Below are 22,262 nucleotides of genomic sequence, written 5' to 3'. Positions count from 1 at the left end.
GATGTTGACGCAGCAAACCCAAGGCAAAGATGCTTTTGTTTTTGTCACAACTTGTGCTTGTTTATTTGCAGAGAAACCAATGATACTATCACACATGTGAGATTATGTTTTGACAAGACGTGTGCGTGGAGCGTTCAGGAGGCAGACGAGCTCGGGATTACGCGCTAATGTTAAATCTACATATGGTACAAGCAAAAATCAGCTTTAATGGGTCGGTAAATCCAAACTAATAGAGATTATTTCTAAGCTGATGAGAAATTAATACTGAATGTGAGGCTAGATTCAAATTGTTGCTTAGTTTGGCTCATGAAAATGAACTACAATACGTTCTGTCCTCATTTTGAAATTAAGTCCAGTGCATGTTCAAAAACAACTGAAGAGAAACAACAAGAGACAGACTGAGCAAAACAAGTTATTGTAAATGACATCGTTTCAGCCATTTCATATTTTTCATATTAACATTATGAATCAGTACATTCCATCACAAATACTGTCATGGTAATATCATAGTGATTCTAGGGTCAATTAGAGACATTTCTCCCTTTTTTATACTCGTCTGAACCTACATTCACTGATCTCTCACATCAGCAGTTGCTCAAGACCTGGAGAATCTCCTAATTGACTTCTCACTGAACAAATAATTAGATGAGTTAAGTCATTAAGAGTACAAGATGAAGTGGTACCATGGAGATCTGTGGGTGACTGAAGACTGTAGCTCTCACGGTCGGTAACCAACTCATCCTACTGGGCATGCAAACCTCTTTCTCTTGTGTTTTTCTCACTCTATAAACGCAATGGAGTCAAGACTTGCTAATCAATCCTGTTTGATCCACAGTAAACATCACAACAACACAGTCAGAAAAGTATGTCAGCGAGCATTATTTTTATAATGGCTTGCATTAGAAAAGTAACATGTTAAATCCGTCGGATAAAGCTGCAGTCTGTCTGGCTGAAACAAGACAAAACAAGCACAAAAATCAGACAGCACAATCAGACAAAATATGGTTCAAATGTAAAAAATAAATAAATAAAAGACAAGAAAGAAAGTGCAATCTCCCAAACAGCACTACAATAATATATAGCGTGACCTCAGAGGAGGTAGGAATATCAGTGCTAGATATTGCATTGCTGAGAAGTCGCTGAGGGATGTAGCCATAGGTGGGAAATTGACTCAGAGGGCAGCACACCTGCTGTTCATGTGAAGTCCAAAGCCTCTTTGCTCAAGTACCAACTGGCCCAGATCAGATCCACAGCAGCAGGACAGCCAGAGCAGGGGATATATCCTGATGAAAAAGCCACCTTATCATTTGTAAGGTGGAACTAGTCATCAACATGTTCTCATCAACACTAAAGAAACGTGTTGTTTAGGGCAGTGCTTCTCAAATGGTTTTGCTTCAGGACATAGATTTTACATTGGGCTTCACGTGGCACCCCAAACACAGGATCAAAACTGTTTATCATACAAGAGGTAACTAAAATGTCACATTCATGTGAGGTTCTACCTGATTTCTTGCTTCTGCCCAGTGACAAAAAAAAAAAAACTCAAAATGCCATCTAAGGTACTAAAATTTGTATCATACAAAAGGTCATTTAAAATTAAACACTGGAATGTATAAGTATTCTAAAACAGTATAGTGTCTGGTTAGATGATAATGCATGATTATTGATGCAACAATATTTAACATTTTATTAAAATTCTATTTTAAACTTTAAAACACTATTTAGTCTAATTAACTACAAATCGAAACACAAAAAAACTAATATTCGACTGTTTGAAATGCTACGGTACGTCAATTTAGTCATCACATACAGCATGATATTTTTTTTATGAGATTTGGCAATATTATATTTAAAATTGTTATTAAAAAGTTGGTATATGTTAAAATAAACATGTATAATACAAATCTCAATATCGACTGATATGATAATCTAAAACATTCTACAGTCTGATTAGAGGCAAGACATGATTAGGAATGCAACAATATTACAATTTTCTAAAAGTATTGTAATGTTATAGCCAATAACAATATTAAAATTATATTTTAATACATGCTATATTTACACATTATATATTAAATTTAAAATTTTGACCCAAAAAAAATCTATCATTTCAAATGTTTCATGTACATTTAGGCATCACAACATTATAATGTACAAAATTTATATTTAAAGATTTGTAAAAATCACATTTAAGAGTCTTAAGTAAATTATTAGTGTTTTTAAAGCTTATCATTAGAAGTCAGAATAATAATCTACATGTAAAAATAAGGAAAATGAGCATGCACAAATAAAATGTCCAAAATCAACTGATACAATAAATTAAAAAAGCTAATGTTTATAACATTTATTATTGTTATAGTATTATATTAAATATAAAGTATATTATGAATCCCTAAGCACGATAATAAAATTAATTGCATTCTGTTCTTTGCATTTAGCACAGCGTTGCACCCTTTTTTTGTGGTGTGACAGCAGTTGAGAAGCATTGGTTAAAAATACATGTCTGGGCATTAGATATAATTTCTCAGAACGAGTGCAAAGGCTTCATTCTGTCTAATTTGGCCCATTTAGTCAATGTTCCCACTTCACAAGGGCTAAAGTCAGAACCAAACTAGTAATCTACATTATTCTGTGCTGTAGTGGAAACTGAAATTATCAGTTATATATAACACACACCACAATAGATTGTTGGCCATGTGAAAATCATGAGTATCCAATCACACAGGGACTATAAATCATTGATACGAGTCAATGTTGCACTCTCTTTTGCAACCACGTCTGGCAAAAACACATAGTGGACTTCAAGCCTCAGTTCAAGCAAAATGGTGATGGGTGAAATTCAGAAAGCCGCAATACAGTAGAAGCTTAGATTGTGCAAGTTATGCAGTCAGAAAATTATGAGAAAATGCTGCTTTGAATTTGTACACTGCCAGGCTGAAGAATCCAAACCCCATGATACAGAGATGACTGGAATGGATTTGATTAATTTTAACTGTCATTAGCGTTCTCTTGAATAATACATTAATACTCGCATACGATGTGGGAGTTGTGCAAACATACTGTAGACAGCTGTCTAATTAAATTTCAGTGAAAGAAAGTTTCTACCCCTCTATCACAACAAGGCTTGTGCAATAGATATATTTAGTGTTCGTGTTGATGATCATGGCACAATTCAACCACAATCATAACTTGTGACTTATTAATAACAAGTCATTTTTGACAACTGAATGGGTAAAGAATAAATCGATCTTTATTTTACAAAATTATGCAAAATTATTAATATTCTTAAAAAGCACAGAGTCTGATTAGACCCAAGGCCTTTGACGTCAACAAAAAAAATGGATAAATAATGTTAAATGTTATGCCGAATGAAGATAAATGGCAAATATTACAATTCTATTTTTAAAAAAAATGTATGCAATCTTGTCTAAATAAATAAAAATAACAAGAAATCAGTCATTTTAAATAATAGAAGTGAATTTAGACATCACAATGTTATAATGTATAGTATGACAAATGTATATTTATAGAAGTTTTTGAGATTGTGAAAATGTTATGGCCAGTGATGATAAATGGGCAATATAAAAAATTAAAATAAATAAATTCTATTTAAAAATGAATACATTTTGCCTAAATTAATACAAAAAAAAATTTAGGAATCACAAAATTATAATAGTACAATATGAAAAAATATATTTATTTTGAGATTTGACTGAGTGACCTGAATAGTACATTAATACTCGTATATTGTGCAAGACAATAACTCCATATATAAAGTATTACAAATTTTCTGCACATCAATAAAATGTCAAGCGTTGATGATCTTCATATCACAATTCAAGCCTTCAACTTTATTAATTACAAGCAATTCAGGACAAATTTAAGGGAAAACTAAACGAATGGGTAAAGAACAAATCACTCTTTATTTAACTAGACTTCTACTCAAGTCTCACTCTCAGATTTAGTTACTATCTGATACGAGTTTTAATTTGTGTACGCCGTTAGGATAGCAGTCTGTTGCCGAGCCCGAACACGGAGCAGAAACAAACAATGAACAACCATAATCTGGGGCTTGAATCGCAGGTCACCGGGGGGCTGCTTGCGCTGCCTCCCAGTAAGTGTTGTGATGTCAGCTCCTTTACACACTCGCCATCCATCTTACTGAAGCAATGGAGTCCACTGCGAAAAAAGAGAGAGGGAGAGAAAAACAATGGCTGAACGTATGTTTAGGGAAATAAATGAAATCTGAGGGTAAAGTACTCCTCCCCAGCTGCGAAATTTTTGACACCGAAATGGGAAACAAATGACGTAGGGGCCCCACTAGGCCACAGGAAGACAGCTGGGGGAACAAATGTCCTCTGATCTAAATGCCCTCTGGTTTTAAGCATCTAACCTACGAGCATTATGCCAGGGCCCGCTAGCTGCGGGAGAAAGGCTAACACAAGCCATTATGCTCCTCTGCTCGTTACCTGCGCAATAGAGACGAGAGAGAAGACAATGGAGCTCATCTTCAGCTATCCACACAGCACCTGAAGCAGAGCATGTCTTATTCCTCGCCCGAGGCCTTCCACCCCGTACAGGCTCGGATCACACCAAACAGTTCATCTTTAAAGCACGTCGCATGGAGACTCCACAGACATACTGATACCCAGGCTAAAGGTGCGAGGCTCTAGCACGCCTTTCTATCCCAGCATGCTAAGCTCAGAAAGATATAGGCTCTTAGATGAATACCCAGCAGCCACCTACGTTATAAATAATGGCTGAGACCCGTAAAAATACATTGTTAGCCATATCTGAAAACAGGAAAACAGGGGTTTAATGAAACAAAATGTCAAAATAAAATGCATTTACATTGAATTTTCCCCTAATGTTTCCTAAAACATAGTGTTTCCTAAAACCTTAAACTTAAATTATTTAAGAGCCTATTTTTTATTATTCAAACAAAAAAAGGTTTGTGCTTCTAACCACTATTTAAAGTGACTAATTTTACAGGCATTTCCATTAAACCTAAAACACAACACAAAATACATTTAAAACAATAAAAATTAAATTAAATACAGAAAATTCCTCCACATTAATGCAGTACACTGTGCCCTATCTTTACCTATTTTTTATTTTACCTAAAAAACATTTGTGCTACTCATGGTGAATGTTGTTCCCCAAACCCTCATCGCTAACTATTAAACCACTACTTAAAGCATATATTTTAAATTATTCAACCTAAAAAAAAAAAAAACAACACACACTTTCTCCTATTTTTGGTACACTTTTTTTCTATTTTTTTTACTAGCCTTAAACCATTAACCCTAAATATTTAACCACTAATTAAAGCGTCAATTTTAAAATAATTAATTCCAGACATATTTGTGCTATTTTTTTTTTGTTGTTGTAAATAATCATTTATAAATATAATCTGAAATATTTAACAGTAGAGTATGAAAATCCTTCTCTGTAAAAACTATAATAATAATAAAATGGAATTCCAAATATAACTAACAGTAATGACATCAGCCATATTATTTACATTTAAAGAATCAGTTTGATCTTTATTCTCACATGTATTTGCATATCAAATAGTGAATGTGAAGATGTGTGTAATGTTGTCTGATGATTCTTGCCCAACATGAAATAAAAGCCTGAAACCTAAGCCTCGTGAAACTTTAACGATCTGCTTTTGCAGGCATACATGCACTGTTATGAATCTAATTATGAATAAACATCTTGAATGGACACCAATTGAATAATACAGTGACTTGCATTGATTCTAAAGGTAGTGTGAGGCAGTGCAGCTCTGTTCATTTTGTTCCATCATTTCAAAACTCTTTGATTTCTCCTCTGCCTCTTGAATCATTTCCTCTCAGTTCTGTCTCTGGCCTCCAAGTCTTCAAAACAATCTTCTCTCCCAAAACCCTCATAAATTAAAGACCGGCACTGGTCTTCACAGCAGCTGATGTAATTAACCATATCTTCTTCACACTTCTCCTACAAGGCTTCTCTTTGTTCTCCAACAGAGCATCTAAGCTTCCCTTTTAGTCATGAGCCATCTAAATGGGAGTGAATCTTATCCTTCATAAACGCTGTGACAAGCTCACCTTATTTTAACTATGTAAGATATGATAATATGAACCCTCTGTCAAAGGAGCATCATGCGGTTGCAGTTGTACTGAGTTTCATTTAGGATTTTTCTCTCTTCTAGACATTTCTTGCACATAACGTTGCTCATAAATCACGCTGTTGTTCATCACACAAACAAAATATCACTTCAAGGAGAATTTTCAAAAATATAAAATAGATGCTGTGTAAGTACTACCAGTGTTTTCACAAAAGGGAAAAACCTAAATATGATTCCTCAAAGCTGGAGGAAAACCAGCAGACTAAAAAAACAAATTGACAAATAATATTATTTGTAAAGTACTAATAATAATCATTCTAAACAATTGCACACACACACAAAAAAAAAAAGTGTACAAATTTAAGTAAAACTTTAAAATAAAATTATTTAAACATGAAAAAGAAATATAATAGCAAAAAATAAAAGAAATTATATAATAAATATAATTCCAAATAAATAAATAAAAATTGGTGTGGCAGGTAAAAACATCAGCAAGGCTACTAAAACAAAAATAAACAAATGCACCACTAACCCTACAGCAACAATGTAAACACTGTAAAATTGTATTTAAAATAATAACACATATACATATACACATATATATATATATATATGCACATGAGGTATGCGTGATCTGATGTTCTGTCTGGTTTTGCTGCATTGCATTCTGAAAGTCATTGTCTTGTTAAAGGCTGGCCCTAAAGCACTTCTAATTTCCACGGTCTACCTATGCCTCCTATTGGCCTGTTTCATTCAGTCACCCTACACTGCATGCTGAGCTCAATTTAAGAGAGCAGAAAGACAGCGAGAAATAGAGGTGGGTGAGGGTGGGGGCAAGAGGAGGGAGATGAGGTTAAGAGAGAAAGAAAGAAAAAAAAAAGAATGATATCTTATGAATGTTGACCACTGTCTCCTTACATAAATCTGCACATTAAGTACAATAAATGAAGCTTTTGCCGCTGAAGCCCGGAGAATGGAGTCTGATTCAGTAATGTCATTTAAAAGCATTCACATCAGAGGAGATGGCGGACCTAGATTAGGGAGCCCCAGTCATCATCAGGCTTGGTGTGTCACACAGGGTCCAGTGAATGATAGCTCCCAAACACAGCAAAACATGATGAGACAAGCCACACTTAGGTTTTAAATTACCCTCACTTCAACTTTCGTCTACTTGAAATTGAAATTTCTACATCTTAAGATTAAAAGAAACAAAAAGAACCCGTTTACTACTATATGTACACAATATGTATGAATACACATGAATAAATAAGTGTTAACAGTATTAAGTGGGGAAATGGCTTTATTAGAAAAAAAGAAACTGACCCTTTAATCCAAATCTTGCTTTTAAACTGTTACTTCTACTGAGACTTTTCATAATGATAAAAACTGTATTTTGTATTGTGAATTCTGTCCCTGTTTATTGAAACTTTAATAAGAATAAATAAATAAAAAATACATAATCATGTGTGTGTGTATGTGTGTGTACATATATATATATATATATATATATATATATATATATATATATATAGCAAAAATATTTAAACCCTGATAATAAGAAAATAAGTCAAATCAGCATATTACAATGATTTCTGAATGGATCGTGTGACACTGAAGACTGGAGTAATGAGTAAAAATAATCACAAATATATAATATCAAATATCTGAAATGATATGTATATATTTATATGTAAATATACAAAAATGTTAAAATAGAAAACAATTCTATGAAATAATATAATCTCAAAATATAGTCTTAGTAAGCATAAGAGACTTCTTTACAAAACCATTAAAGAAAATCTTACCAACCCAAACATTTGAATGGTAGAATAATATTTAAAACAGCTTAATGTTTAAAACGGGTGTGATGCTTGATATTGTTTGTAGCTAATATTAGATCTTTTATTTTAATTCTAAAATAAAGCAAACTTCTGATCATTTCCAAACTAATTGAGAGAACCAGACTTTCTGTTTTTATTTTCTGCTTTTGTTTAATCCAAAAGCTCCAGAATATGTGCATTTTGTGTTGTAAAAGATACAAGACTATTCTGAGCTTCATACATGACCAGTGAGGACACTACATCAGTGTGTAATCACCAAACACTCGTGAATTCAGCATTAGGGGCCGAAACACCATGCATTAGTATAGTAATAAATATTGATGCATGCTAAGAATGACAGCATAAATGTGTGGAATCAGAGGGATTAGAATGTTTGAAGAAATGAAGCATGTAATGACGCTAGATTCACCTCCATTATTTTCAGCCTGCCACAATTCCTCCATTACTTCACTTAAGAGGCCACATCAAAGATGCAGCTGACGCCTTTGAAGCATGTATCGGAAACTGAACTCTCAATGGCCCCATTTTACAAAGCTTGACTCCGGGATCCCACCAAGTTCCAAGAAGCATATGACCCTCCCATTAGGCGGAACACAAAAAAAGGGTCAGGCACCATTTTTGCATTTACAATGCAAGAAACTTTTTTTGAAAGTCCCCCACAAACCCCTGCACATTTCCATTGGTAATGAGTAAAGCGTTTGTGACTCTTTTTCCAGAGACGATAATTAATGTCCCTCTTTTCAAAGGCCGTTCATTTTAAATAGTCTAAATTCTCTGCTAAATCCCTCTTGATGCTTTTTTTTTTTTTTTTTTTTTTTTTTTAAAGAGTAATCCTGCTATTGTTGAACCTGAACAGAAGGTGAGAGCCAACGAAGCACTGAAGTGGCAAGAGACAAAAAAAAAAATTGGGGGAATCTGAGTCATCAGAAATCGAGACAGTGATCTATGCCACCGATTCGATTCCCTCTTGACACTCGGTCGCAGTGGCTCTTCACTCGCCGGCTCAAGCTCAGACTGCATGCAGCGTGTGCCATCAGAACCAAACTAAAACTTAGAGGATGATAAGCTAAAGTGTATTGGATTTGGTAAGAGTTAGTCAATTGTTTCTGGCCCCTGGGTGGTGGTTTATGGTAATGTTAGTATCAATACAAACAAAGGCCATACAGCTGTACAAAGCACATCAAGGAAATGAAAGACAAGGCTGCCTCTGTCAGTGCAGTGTACAATAAAAGAGGGATTTAAAGGCAGGCCGACCGATCACTAGGGAGCAACAAAATGAATGAACTGTAGAAATGCTCCAAGTTTATCCTTTTCACTAGCGGTTTAGGGACTAGCTAATGGTCAGGATGGAAAATATATAACCCAGACACGTTCGGGCATCGCAAAGGTCAGGGAAGGGTGAAACCGAGGAGACAGAATGATGGGGGGATCCCGTCATAAAACGCGGTTATTGAGAGAATAAGTGATGAATTTCTGTAAGCCATTAGATAAAACATTTCTGATTAGGAAGCCGTCGTCAGCCATCAGGTGCGAAATTTATATAGGGGTCAAATCTGAAGTGCAATCAATACGCTGTTTGAATTATTTAATGACAATTAAATGAAGGACGGAGGGCTTCAAGGTGAGAACAACCATTCATTTATGAAAGATCTGTTGCAGATTTAAAAAAATGAAAAAAGGGATACATCAGACATTTACCGGAGAAACTCAAAGATCGATTACCTTTTTTGTCATTTTAACTGTTTTTGTGGTAAAACCAAAAAACCTTTGAAATATTAAATCTAGCATCATGCTTAACATCAATTATGAAATTGAAAATAAACATCCTTGTGTTGACATTACAGTATTAAATTCTTAAGACCGGTCTGATGAAGAAACAAAGAGATTGAGCACTTGATCCATATGAAGGGTTTATGGTAAATCTCTATTATCCATATTAAACCCTTTCTTTTGTCCATTTCAGAATGTCCTTATTATTAAAATCTGGCAAAATAAAAATAGTATTTATGCTGATGGCTTAAACCACATTGAAATTAAGATACTTACAATAACTAAGAGATTAAAAACCCTCAAGTGCTCAATAAATCTCCTTAGAATTGCAAAGACTGGTGTTTTACTGTATTACTATTTTTCTACTTCCCTATATAACTTAAAAATACTAATCTTGTTTCATCTCCTCCTCTCTCATTCCTTCTCTTTTTTTATAGTTCCGTCTCTCAAATTATACGCAAATTACACCTAAAAGCAATAAAAAAGGTCATCCGAAATGGCTGTTTTTAAGATTGAATCGTGAATTTCAAGGACCTATGAACGCAGGCTCCCATTATGGTCCAATTCCCAGCTTATTTCCCCGATATACATCTCCTGACCTGTATTCAAAAAGCATGGCTCCACAAGTGACAAGAACAGGTCTCGGACATCTGAGAAGTAAAGGCTTATTTCTGACCCGGTCTCCATGGCAACCCAGTGCTGACTGGTAACTGGCAGGCTTTCACACTAAGGGGAAATGTCGTAGGTCTTTATTGAGCATAATATGTTTACATGTAAACTAGCAGGTAACTTCATTTATAGTCATTTATAGACACAAATAAATAAACAGTTAAAAATCTACAAAATATACACTATTTGCTATGGCAAGCATTTGACATTAATTGCCATGTTATTAAATAATGTAAAAATCCATTTTGATAAAAAGTGCAAACTGTTTCCAAAATATAATAAATAGTAATTGTTAATATATTTATATTAATATATTAGAAAAAAAACTGATAACATATCTGATAATTATATTTTTTTGGGGGGGAAAGAAAAAAAAATAGACTTTGCTTGCTTTTTATACAGGCCATCATACTGCAATTCATAATTATTTACCAACCCAGCGCCCAAGAATTAGCATTTTGATTTATACTGACCCTGTTCAGGTTCAGGTCAATATCACTTCCATTTCTAAATCAATTCAGGAGATGCACTGAAAATGAATTGACTGCTGAATTCCCCTTTGGTTTCCATATAAATGTCCAAAAATCTATCCAAGTTCACCTCTTGAATCTAATTTACCTGCTTTCTGAATCAGCATACTTGAAGCTCTGACTGATTTCTATACAGGGTAAATAGCATCTATAAGTTCTATAAATCATATTAAAATAAAAACATAAAGCCTATATAAACCTGAAACCTCTTAGCATGATTCACTTCAGCAAAATTAGACATTTAGCTACTATAATTTGCACTGAAATTGAGAAATAAATAAATACAAGTAAGTGACAACAGATTGTAAGAACAATCCCTCTCTTGCCTTTAACGCACAAATAGCCAAAGTGGACCATTGGTCTTTGTAAAAGCAATCTGGCAACCCTCTTTCATTTCTCCATCTCGCTTTGCAATCCTCTAGCAGTATAGCGATACTAGGAAAGGTCACATGAGAAATGACTGACAAACAAATCAAACCATATTAGCTTGTAGATTTGTTATCAGCCGTCGGCAGAGATAACAGAAAAATGAAGCTTCTCCCGAATAATTTGGCTGGTTTTTGTTGTTGTTTAGCTTTTCTGTTTCTTTTATTATTATTTTTTTTGGGGGGGGGGGGGGGGGGTGTCTGCCTTGCAGTCTAAATCAGAGGGAGGGATAGAAAGGAGAGGAGGGAGGAGAAAAAAAAGGAAAAAAACAAGATTCTGGCTGTGGCTGTTTGTCTCAGCGCCTGACAGTGGGAGAGCAATAATATGCATTAATGATGGTGCGTGTGCAAGACTATGCAGCCAGGAGCAGTCAGTCACATTGGCTCCCAGTAGGTGCCAGTGAGCCAGGGTACACTTACTAACACAGACACATATATACACCTCCCCAAGGCCCCCAAGCTGAGGGTGACCACCGGCCCCCCGTCCCTTGTCTACCCTTTCAGTCAAATCAGAGTTTTCCAAAAGACTGTTTGAGAATGGCGCAGACGTGTGGAGAAGCGGGAAGAAATTTGGAAATGGCAGTTCAGAAACAATCAAGGCGAATTTCAAACGGATTAGCCTGGGAGGTTCTGGGCACGAGTTAGATGCTATCTCAACTTTCCAACTGAAAGTCATCACACAGCCAGGAAAAATCAATCACATCTCCTCCAGGATGAGAAAAGTAATATGAAAAACAAGTGCAATGGCTGCTGTCTGCGCAACACAAAACTGTTCTGCTCCAAAATGAATTGCCATAGATATTTCCTTCCCCGGCTTCCCGCTTTTTATTTGTGCTCCCCGTCAGCCTGTTCTCATTTCTCACTTGTACTTTTTGTAGTTGTGCATGAAAAAAAAAAACAGTTCCGCAGAGAAAATTTGGTAGCTATAGTTAGCAGGCGAATATTACGCAAGTTAATCTAATCGTTACTTACAAGCAACACAGAAACAACAAAATAAAGACAAAACAAACTTTTTCTACTGGGTGGAAAACAATTTTAAATATCAAAATGACTGAACAATCAGAGTCACTTACAGGCACTTACAATGTATTGCTTTTAATCCATTTAAAAAAAAAAAAGACTACTATTATGTACTATTTATTTTTATACATAAAATTTATCAAAAGATAAAGATATTTATAGTGTTGCAAAAGACATTTCAAATAAATTTACTTCTTTTTAACTTTTACTCAAAGAATCTGGAAAAAATAAGTTTTGAGATTAAAAAGGAAAGTATTGAGATTAGTGTATATTAAAAAATTTTGACGTTAATTTTCTATCAAAGAAAGTGTTTTCGATATTGATAACAGTAAAAATGCCAGCATATTATAATGAGTTCTGACCCATAATGTGACATGAAGACTGGAGTAACGACTTCTATAAATTCAGCTTTGCCATCACATTAAAACATATTATAATTGAAAATAAATTCTATTTTTTTTATCACAATTCACAATATTACTGTTTTTACTCTATTTTTAATCAAATGAATGCAGCCTTGTTGTAAAAGACTTTTCAAAAACATAAAAAATGAAAAATAAAACCTTACTGACTCCAAAGTTTTGAGTGGTGGCCTATTATACAATACAGATATTCTTTCAGATTACCGCATCATCTCAGGCGATTCAAAACAATGTTTCTTGCACTGAAATTACCTGGTAGCAACTTTTCCATGCGTTTCCTTTCCATCTTAAACCTGACAGCATCTTTAAACATGGATTTGAGTGTTAGTGGGCCGGTTTGGGCGCTTTGGGTTATTCACTCCAGCTCATGGACATGACCTGAGTGGGAGAGGAAGAGATTATGGCAGAATGAGCGAGGGAGAGGGCGCTCGGGGCCCGAGCTCCCTCACATGAAGCTTTCATTACATGAAGGGCGATCCGCAGAGAAACCTGATTTACCATGGGACTGTGTTCCTGCACCAGAAAGCCAGTGCTCCTGTCAACCTCCATACCGATATCTCTTACTGTAGATTGATGGAGAGAAAGAAAAAGAGAACCTAACAGTCCTTGTCAGAGCCCAATACTGTCTTTAGCCCGTGTACGGGTTTGAAATAATTGCAGCTGTCATTAATGCCAGGAATCAGGCAGTGGCCTACACTGGTGGAGCCTGGGCAGATGCTAACGAATCATGTGAAGCCATGCATACTTGACATTTATTACATAAAACAATAAGCAGCAAAAACCTCTTGCTGCATAATTACACCATTTAGACAGGCTCAAGATCAGACGTAATGAAAGAGAACTGCAGGAAAAAAAAAATTAGTTGCCATCTGCTTTCCTGGAGGGCCTGCCACCACCCCAGAGGGACATCACAGATAATGTCAGACTTTAGGAGATCTGCTTTAACTGGGGAATGACACTAATTCTGGCCCATGTTTATCTCCCCTCACTGAGCAGGACTCATAAAGATTTCATGTTACTCAAATGAGCCCTACAGTTTTCACTCTGATCGTGCTATAGATAGATGTGCTATAGACGCAGCAGGCAGTACACATTCATCTTACCGTATACGTTTTATAGAAATGTATTAAGACAATGCGTCTTCATTTCAGACTTATGGAAAGCTTCGTTTAATACCACTGTGGTATTTCAAATATAAATATTTATTAGGCTAAAGTTTTAGTACCAGCAATTTCCATATAACAGACAATGGTAAAATTCTCTTTTGTCTGAATTTTACTGTCTAGGATTTAGTAATAATAATAATAAATTCCAATTTGTATTTATACAATTATCATTATGATTATTATTATTATTACAACATCATTCAGGACACTTTAGTTTATAATAGTTTTAAACTTTTTACTGTATCCACAGCTTTTTCTTACAAAACTGAATTTTTAATTAAAATGTCAAATATCATTACCAGCACACAGAAATAATATAAAAAAAATTATCATCTTCGAAGAAGATTTATTAAGGCCATGATCAGATACTTATTCCAAGCCATAAATGATAAATGTTTTAAAATCTCAAATATTTTTAGAAGATTTCTTATGTTATAAAAAAAAAAGAAAAAGTGCCTCTAACAATAATTAATATTAGTTGTGGACTAACTTAGTTGTGGACTTACTATCAACATGGTAATTATTATATTATATTATATTATATTATATTATATTATATTATATTATATTATATTATATTATATTATATTATATTATATTATATTATATTATATTAATCTAACATAAAATATTCTATTATAATAAGTTATGCCACTGGATAACAATTTAAATCATGTTAAACAGATCATCCAAGTCAAATAATTACCTTTTTGACAAAAAACAACAACAACAACAAACTACTAACAAAGACACCAATTATAACATTGTTCTTATGGATTTTGCTTATATAACATGCATGCTATACTTAAAGGACAGGTCTGATATGGGTTTAGTGCAGTTTTGTCAAGCCAAGAGCAGCAAAGGCATATATAAGGCATTATTTTGGTGCGCTCCTGGCTACAGAGAATTAGAAAATATCAGACTGTCATTGTGATTTGATACTAGGATGAAAAATGTCAAAAGTGGAGATGACAAATCAGCCCAGTGAGGAGAAGTGGCTCTCAGACAGGGGATGTCATTTGTCATGATTGCCATTTGACTGCACTCCCAGTCCCCCTCCTCCACCGGCTTTTCTGCCTACAGATGAATGATACATTGATAGCCATTAATTCTAAATTATCCAAATTTGCCTAACTGCATCGAGCATGTGTGTGGAAATCAAATTTATCAATGCTTTCCTTTTGCTTTCTCCATTTTTTTTTCTCCCATCCACTCCCCTCTTCTTTGCCCGAACCTTTCGGTAGACAGACGGGGAATTAGATTTGCACTCTGCACAATACACACAGCCAGACCATCAAACCCTAAGCTTGGTGACATTTCCGAATGTTCATCTCCCCTCATTTCAATCGTCCATTTGGAATGAATAAAACGGCCGGGCGACTTGAAAGAATGGCAGCCCCCTGAGCTTCGCTGCATCTATGGCTCATATCTGCACCTCCTCCTCTTCGCATAAACCGCCCCCCCACCCCCCTTTCGCCCCCACCCCAAGCCCAACCTTTAGGAAGCTGAAAGGCTTTGTTGGAGGGGGACACAGCTGAGCCTGCCTCACATCCAGAGCCCCCTGCATAATACTGGAGGTAATTAAGCCACAGCTTCAAGGTTGCATGGACACAAGACAATTCAGCCTAATGAAGTATCGATCGGCTGCAGCAGAAGTAAAACAAGTTGACATTCATTTAGAGGTACTAGTGAGAATATACCACAATGCCACGAATGACGTAAGGCTTCAATGGCCCACGGTTTAATCATATGAAAACAATGTGGTCTAGACTACAATGCCTCTTGTTGAATTACTTTGTCAAATCAACAATCAGGACAGTGTCCTGTATGCTCTGTTATTATCAAAGGATGTGGAAAAAGAGTTCGGTTATGAAAGAAAATAATTCCAAAACAATTTCAAAGAAACCCCAGACTTAACTGAAGAAACAACAACTTTCGATGACGTTCCTCTTAGGAATATCAAGACTTCGACTAGTATCAATCGTTCTGATTGTATCAGACAGTGTGGTATTAACCAAATGCACAATTATTCCAATATGAAATGTCCTGAAAAACATAGGCTACAGGATTTGGTCTGTCAGTAGATGTTCCCGAGAACGTGATGTTATTGCTCCAATGAGGCCTGATCAAGGTTTGGTTCCACTGAAAAAAGTCTGTGTGTCCCGGGAAAACCTTTCATAGCGGAACCCCCTCCCCAAGTTTCATCTACAAATCTGACTCATTAAAGTTGTTTGATTGACAGATGTTATGATTCACAACATTTGCCCTAGTTCCATGACTGAAAGCTGTAGACCAAGCAGTCCACTACGCTGGGCTAAACTAATAAGTCAATCTCTGAAGATCTTGGACTAGATCATCTTAGAGCAGCTTGAGAGATTTTGACTAGAATTGGAATGAGTTCAGGTCCATTAAAACAGAGCTCACAACATGATCCTCTTGAGTTCTCTATGGATTCAAACAGGCATCTCCATTTTCAGTTTAATAGCATAAAATATTAACATATTAATGCATCTCATTTCAGATGTTTTAGACCTTTTTCAGATCAAAAATTTTTATTTATTTTTTATTTTTTGCATTTGTTGGTCGGTTTAATTCTATAAATTAAAATAAGTGAAAATTAAAACATAGTTTTACAACTTATTTGCATTGTATGCAGCAATATATGTAGATTTGTAAAATCAAGTTGATTGAAAATCAAGTTTACATTAAATATACGTTTTTTTTGTTTTCAGACTTACAGAGACACAAAAAAATAAAGCAAAAACTGTATTAAATCAAAAAATATTTTTATGCATAGTTTCATTTACATTTAATACTAAATAAATATATTCTTTGAATATTATGAAAAAATATATAAATCTTCTTTGCATTTAATGGTCACAACAAAATTACATTTGTAAAACAACACTAAAGCAAATCTGCGGAATAAAACATTTTTGTTGAAAAGACTTAATTTAATTGAGTGGAAAGTTAAGCTCATTTTTTTTTTTTTTTTACATCAGGAAGACGATTATACATTTAACAGGAACTGTGGGGAAAGAAAAAGTCCGACAGTCATCTAAACTACATCACCTGCTAACAAAATGCTGATAAGAAACATAATTCACCACAACTAATCAAATCATTTTATCTGAAATAAACACAGCTCTGCACTTTACATGAAATTCAAACCGAGCACTCAAAACACCCACATTTGCAGCTTATCAGCACAATCAAATGCAAACATCCGGGCGAGAGCAGAATTTTTTCCTTAAGTAATTGTCAGTCTTTTAATGGAGTCCACAAATGTCAGTTGCCAATATGTTTTAGCATTAAATGCAGCAGGAAGGATCCAGAAAGGTGGGCTATTCTGCAGAACACAACGCATTGTTAAACAGCCTCAATTATGCCAAATAGCCAGGTTTAGAGGCATATTTGCATTGTGTAATATCTACAATCAATGCAGACATGAAAGTCAATTTGACTCGGCCTCATAGGGTGAAACACACAGTAAGTGAAAACCACTAGCGCTTTACATAAAAAGTACAGTGAGTTCCATTTGTCAGTGGCACGGTTCAAATATTTTGACATACTTTATGATAATAGCTGCACAAACCGGCTAACAAATCACCAATCATGTGCAAACAGAAATAAAAGGCAAAATGCACCAGTTGGATGTTTTATCTTAATGCTGTGCTTTAAATTTGTTCCACTGCCAAAAAGATCACACTGATGCATTACTGTATCGTTGTCAGAAAATGACAGTCAAGTGCCACGGTGCGTTAACATTAGCGCAAGGCCTTTAAGACATTTACAAAAAACACGTTACAAAACATTCCACCCACAGAAGCCGAATACAGTTTCTAAAAGTCCACGTAGCATTTGGAGTGAAGGTGAGAGATGCTGAAAGTGCAGGTCAGGTGACATGATAAACAGAGAACTGAACATGTACTCAAATCTCAAATCTTTTTTCTTTTTACTCTCTCTAGGCACTCATTGCTCATGGCATAGACTGCAAAGATTAAATAACATAACATAACTACACACCGCATTAAGAATTCAGGTAGAAATCCCCAACGGCAAAAGCTCACTCTAAAAAGATTTTTTATACACATTTATGTGGATATGAATTCAAAATTCGCTGGCCTACAAAAACACTCTTTCTAAGTTCAAATAAAACACTGGTCAGTCAGTTGCATAAACTAATTAATGAGTCAGATTGTGAATTATAAACCATCTAAACATATTTGATTTCACTTTGTACATCAAAAAAACTTTTCTTTTGACACTTTTTGATAGCTTATAGCGATCATAAATCACATAAATTATAAATCAGAGATTGTTTTGACACACATGGAGAAAAAAAGAAACCGCTGTCCAGTTTATGAAAGAAGTCAGCATAAATAAAAAATGTTCTCATGGGCAATCATAAATATGGAGAAGTGAGGTGTGAAAATGAATATCTAGTCACCGCAAAAAAGAAAGGGAAAAAAAAAATAGGGCGCATTGTGGAGGGCATCGCTCTGCTTGTCTTTCTGTGAGTTGTTTGGTTTCTTTTCTTACCTGTCACAGATGCAGATGAGTCAGGCCAGTTCCTCCGAGGATTCTGCCGCTGCTGAAGACACGCGGGCCATCCACAGAAACCACACTGTGTATACTTCACTGAAATACATATACATCAGATAATATTTGCGTCAAAACATCTGCGGCTTTAACTTGTGTCACAGCACGCAAAACGCTCAGTGATCACTGTATAAATTTACATGCATTGGATCTTGTACAACTCTCAATTCTATGAACATGTACATGTCTACATTATCCACTATACTATACTATAATAATAAATACAATAATAAATGCAATTAAAATAAAACTAAACGAAAACTATACATTGTGATTAGACTGCAAAAGAATCTAAAGTGATTTTTCTGATTGGAAAATCTTGTTGAATTTATAGAAATGTTTTTGATATGTAATATAACAGAACAAACATTAAACAAAAATAAGCAACATACAACCTGATTTGTTTTTGATTGGAAAAGCTTTTAAAGTTGTTAATAAAATAAGAATAAAAAACAAATACTTTTGATATGTAATAATAAAATAGGCTACTGAAATGTAAAAAAACATTTTAAAAAAAATACATCAGATAATATTTGCATTAAAGTTTAATTGGATCATGCACAGCTTTTAATTCTATGAGTGCATGCCAACATAAAAGGTGACAAAACTATTTTCATGTATAAACTGCTGGTAAATTTCACAAATAATAAAAAACACACTGCATAAAATGAATATAAAAACTGAAATATTTTCTTGCAAAACACTCCAGTAATATTTGCTTTATATACACAATCTAATTTAAAGTCTAAAATACTTTGAAACAGTTTCATACTATTGCTTTTGTAATTGTATGCAACTAATACTGTAATTCAAAATGTGTTATTGACATTCATTTCATAACCTCTGAGAATGCAGACACATCACACAAAGAGTTAAAAGTTTCTCTTTAGCTAAACTGCGATGTCAATTTATGTCATATGAAAAAGTAGGCCAGGAACTATCAATCTAATCCTCATCACTACCCAATCTGCTGTATATGAATAGTGCATGATTAATTCTTCAGTATTAATCATGTACTTTGTTCATATAAAACAAAGCTTAAGCTCTATTTGCAAAGATATTTGACCTTGTGAAAGAGTTAAGACATTACAGCTTGGATTTAAAATGCATCTAAAGATTAAAACTGCTGGTTGACTATTAGAGAGGATTATAGATGAAGGAAAATTATTTTTCATTTTGATGTAAAACTGATTTTGAAGTTAAAAAAATAAGGAGCAGGTGGTACATTAAATATTTTGATAGCAAATAGGGTTACGCAGAAGATGTGTGATATCTATATTACTCCCCTCCCTTCAACCAGAGCAGTAAAATTAAAGTAATACCTTGCACGAGCAACAAGATTTGTTGTGAATATATGCTTCAGTGCTTCAGGCTATGTGCTACTTCAGAAATACAGCACGGCTTTGATCTTTACTCATTGAAATGAAAAAATCCTTTATGACTATCAACTAAGTCGCACTTCTTTTTTTTTCTTACAGTGAATCTTGTTTACCAGAACAGGAGTGCGTGTTTATAGGTGAATGGAAATTACTCAAGAGACACCGAGAAGTTTCGGCTTGGCCAAAAATGCATATTTTCTCCATTCAAGTGCTTTGAAATGCAACCAAGGTCACTGTCGAAGAAATCCATTTTAGCATTCACACTACCTGGAGCATGTCAGTCTTTTTTTCTCTTTTGAAATCAAAGGTGCACTGGGTACAAGACTACATGCAACTCTTAAATCTCACATATACAGTTTGTTCATAAAAGCAAAAAAGGGTGGCCGATGACTTTTCCCAATAACAGCATACCAAAATATATATATATATAAAAAGTTGCTTTTCATTGCTATCATTTCATTAACAGAATTCAATGTATACCATAAAAACTGACAAAATTCACTCACAAAATTCACAGCCACCCATATAGTGAGCTCCAAAAGGCTCAGACCCTGCATTCAAGATCTGGGAATCGATATCAAATTAAAAATACACAAAATTTTAAGATGCTGACAAATTTAAAATAGAAATGAGGTAAAATGAAATGTAAAATTCTAGGTCAATAATCAAATAAGTACATTTGTAATATTGATGGTGTGAAACAAATATTATATTAAAAAAAAAATTAACTTGAGCTTCAATGGAAGCATCTAAAATTGTGCTTGAGAACATAATCATCAGGTTTTACACAAACAAACATACTAAGAGATACAAATATTTCATTAATCTTTTTTTTTAATTATAAGTTATATAAAAAATATATATTTTAGCATATAATTTTCTAAAGCCATAGGAGCCCCCTAGGTGACCGTTCACTGAGGGAAAAAGGTTTCACAATTTTTTTATTCCATTACATTAAAATGATCTCAGTGTTTATAATTTTTTTTAAAACCTCTCTTTCACAGAAGAGGTTAACAGTTCAACAGGTCACATTTCCGGTCTCTGCCAATGAATATGAAGTACTATTTACTTTGTAAATTGATGGATTTCAATTTTTTGATGATAGTATGTGCAGCTGTAAACATATCTAATTTGAAGCAAAGCACCAGGATGCTTTTTTTTTTATATGAAGGTCCGGAGATCTATTTACTTGATTAAATCTGAGCTCCTAATCCTTCATAAGAGACAATGTTGGTCATATTTTTGGCATCTGCTGAACTCCACTATTGTTGTTTATTTTATCCACTCAAACAACATATTACTCTTACTGGCTATTTCACTATGACAGTAAGAATATTCTGCCATTAATTTATTATAAATAGAATTTAATAATATAATATAATATAATATAATATAATATAATATAATATAATATAATATAATATAATATAATATATAAAAATAAAGAAAGTTTCTGTTTCTGATTGGAAAAGCTTTTAAATAAACAAAAGCATTTCCATGTGCCATTAATTTTTTATGAAATGTTTTGATATCGTAATATAATAATCAAATAAAATAGATTTTTAAATCAAAATAAACAACACTTTAACAGTCAGGAATTGTAATAATTTAATAATTTGAAAATAATTTCCATATACTACTAATTTATAATGAATTGTTTTGATATGTAGTAATAAAATAAATGAATGAAAAAATAAATAAACAACATAACATGAAACATAACATAACTTGATTAGTTTCTGATTGGAAAAGCTTTTAAAGCCATTAATTCTCTAAGGTTAAAGTCTTCAGATGTTCTGGGTGCATTTTAATGTCTATGCTTTTAAAAAGGGATGGGCAGATGAGAGTTGTAATCCTCTCTCCTCTGGCCTCAGAGGCCTATTTTGACTCCATGCATCAACAACAAATGTTGACCTTGCTGTTCAAAACTCAAGGCCTTAAAGGTATATGCAAACAGCAACATGGACACCTCAAAAGAGGACCGGCTTTTGATGTTGAGGGGCCCCTTTTTCAAAGCAAACGGGAGATACCCATAGGCTCAAATTCCATCAAACATTTTTCGTTTTTCATATATGTAGCTCGTGGGTGTTTATAATTACAAGCAAGCGGCATCATGATTAAAACATTGCGAGAGGATCAGAAGCCAGTGAAGACATAATAAAAAACACAAGAGGGAGGACAGGTGTGTTCGGATTTTCTTCAAATTAGATGCACAAAAACAAACATTCGCCTCATCGAGAGACTAAACAAACCCAAACACCCAAATACAGCCCAAATACCCCAATCCAAATAAAATTTGTTTTAAAAAAAAAAAAACACAAAAATC

The 22,262-nt window shown here is 34.2% G+C and overlaps 1 long non-coding RNA gene across 1 annotated transcript in view; it reads right to left on the bottom strand.

The window, feature by feature from the left end:
- LOC128012813 (uncharacterized) overlaps positions 1–22,262 on the bottom strand; it is a 55,801-nt gene that overhangs the window by 11,815 nt on the left and 21,724 nt on the right. The window contains exon 2 of the long non-coding RNA XR_008183188.1: positions 18,498–18,596. This is a non-coding gene — a long non-coding RNA (uncharacterized LOC128012813). The remainder of the gene's footprint in view (positions 1–18,497; positions 18,597–22,262) is intronic.

This window comes from Carassius gibelio, chromosome B24, assembly GCF_023724105.1.
Source record: "Carassius gibelio isolate Cgi1373 ecotype wild population from Czech Republic chromosome B24, carGib1.2-hapl.c, whole genome shotgun sequence".
Classification (NCBI taxonomy): Eukaryota; Metazoa; Chordata; class Actinopteri; order Cypriniformes; family Cyprinidae; genus Carassius; species Carassius gibelio.
Note: the sequence above shows the minus strand (reverse complement) of the source record. Positions and strands in the feature narration are given on the sequence as shown.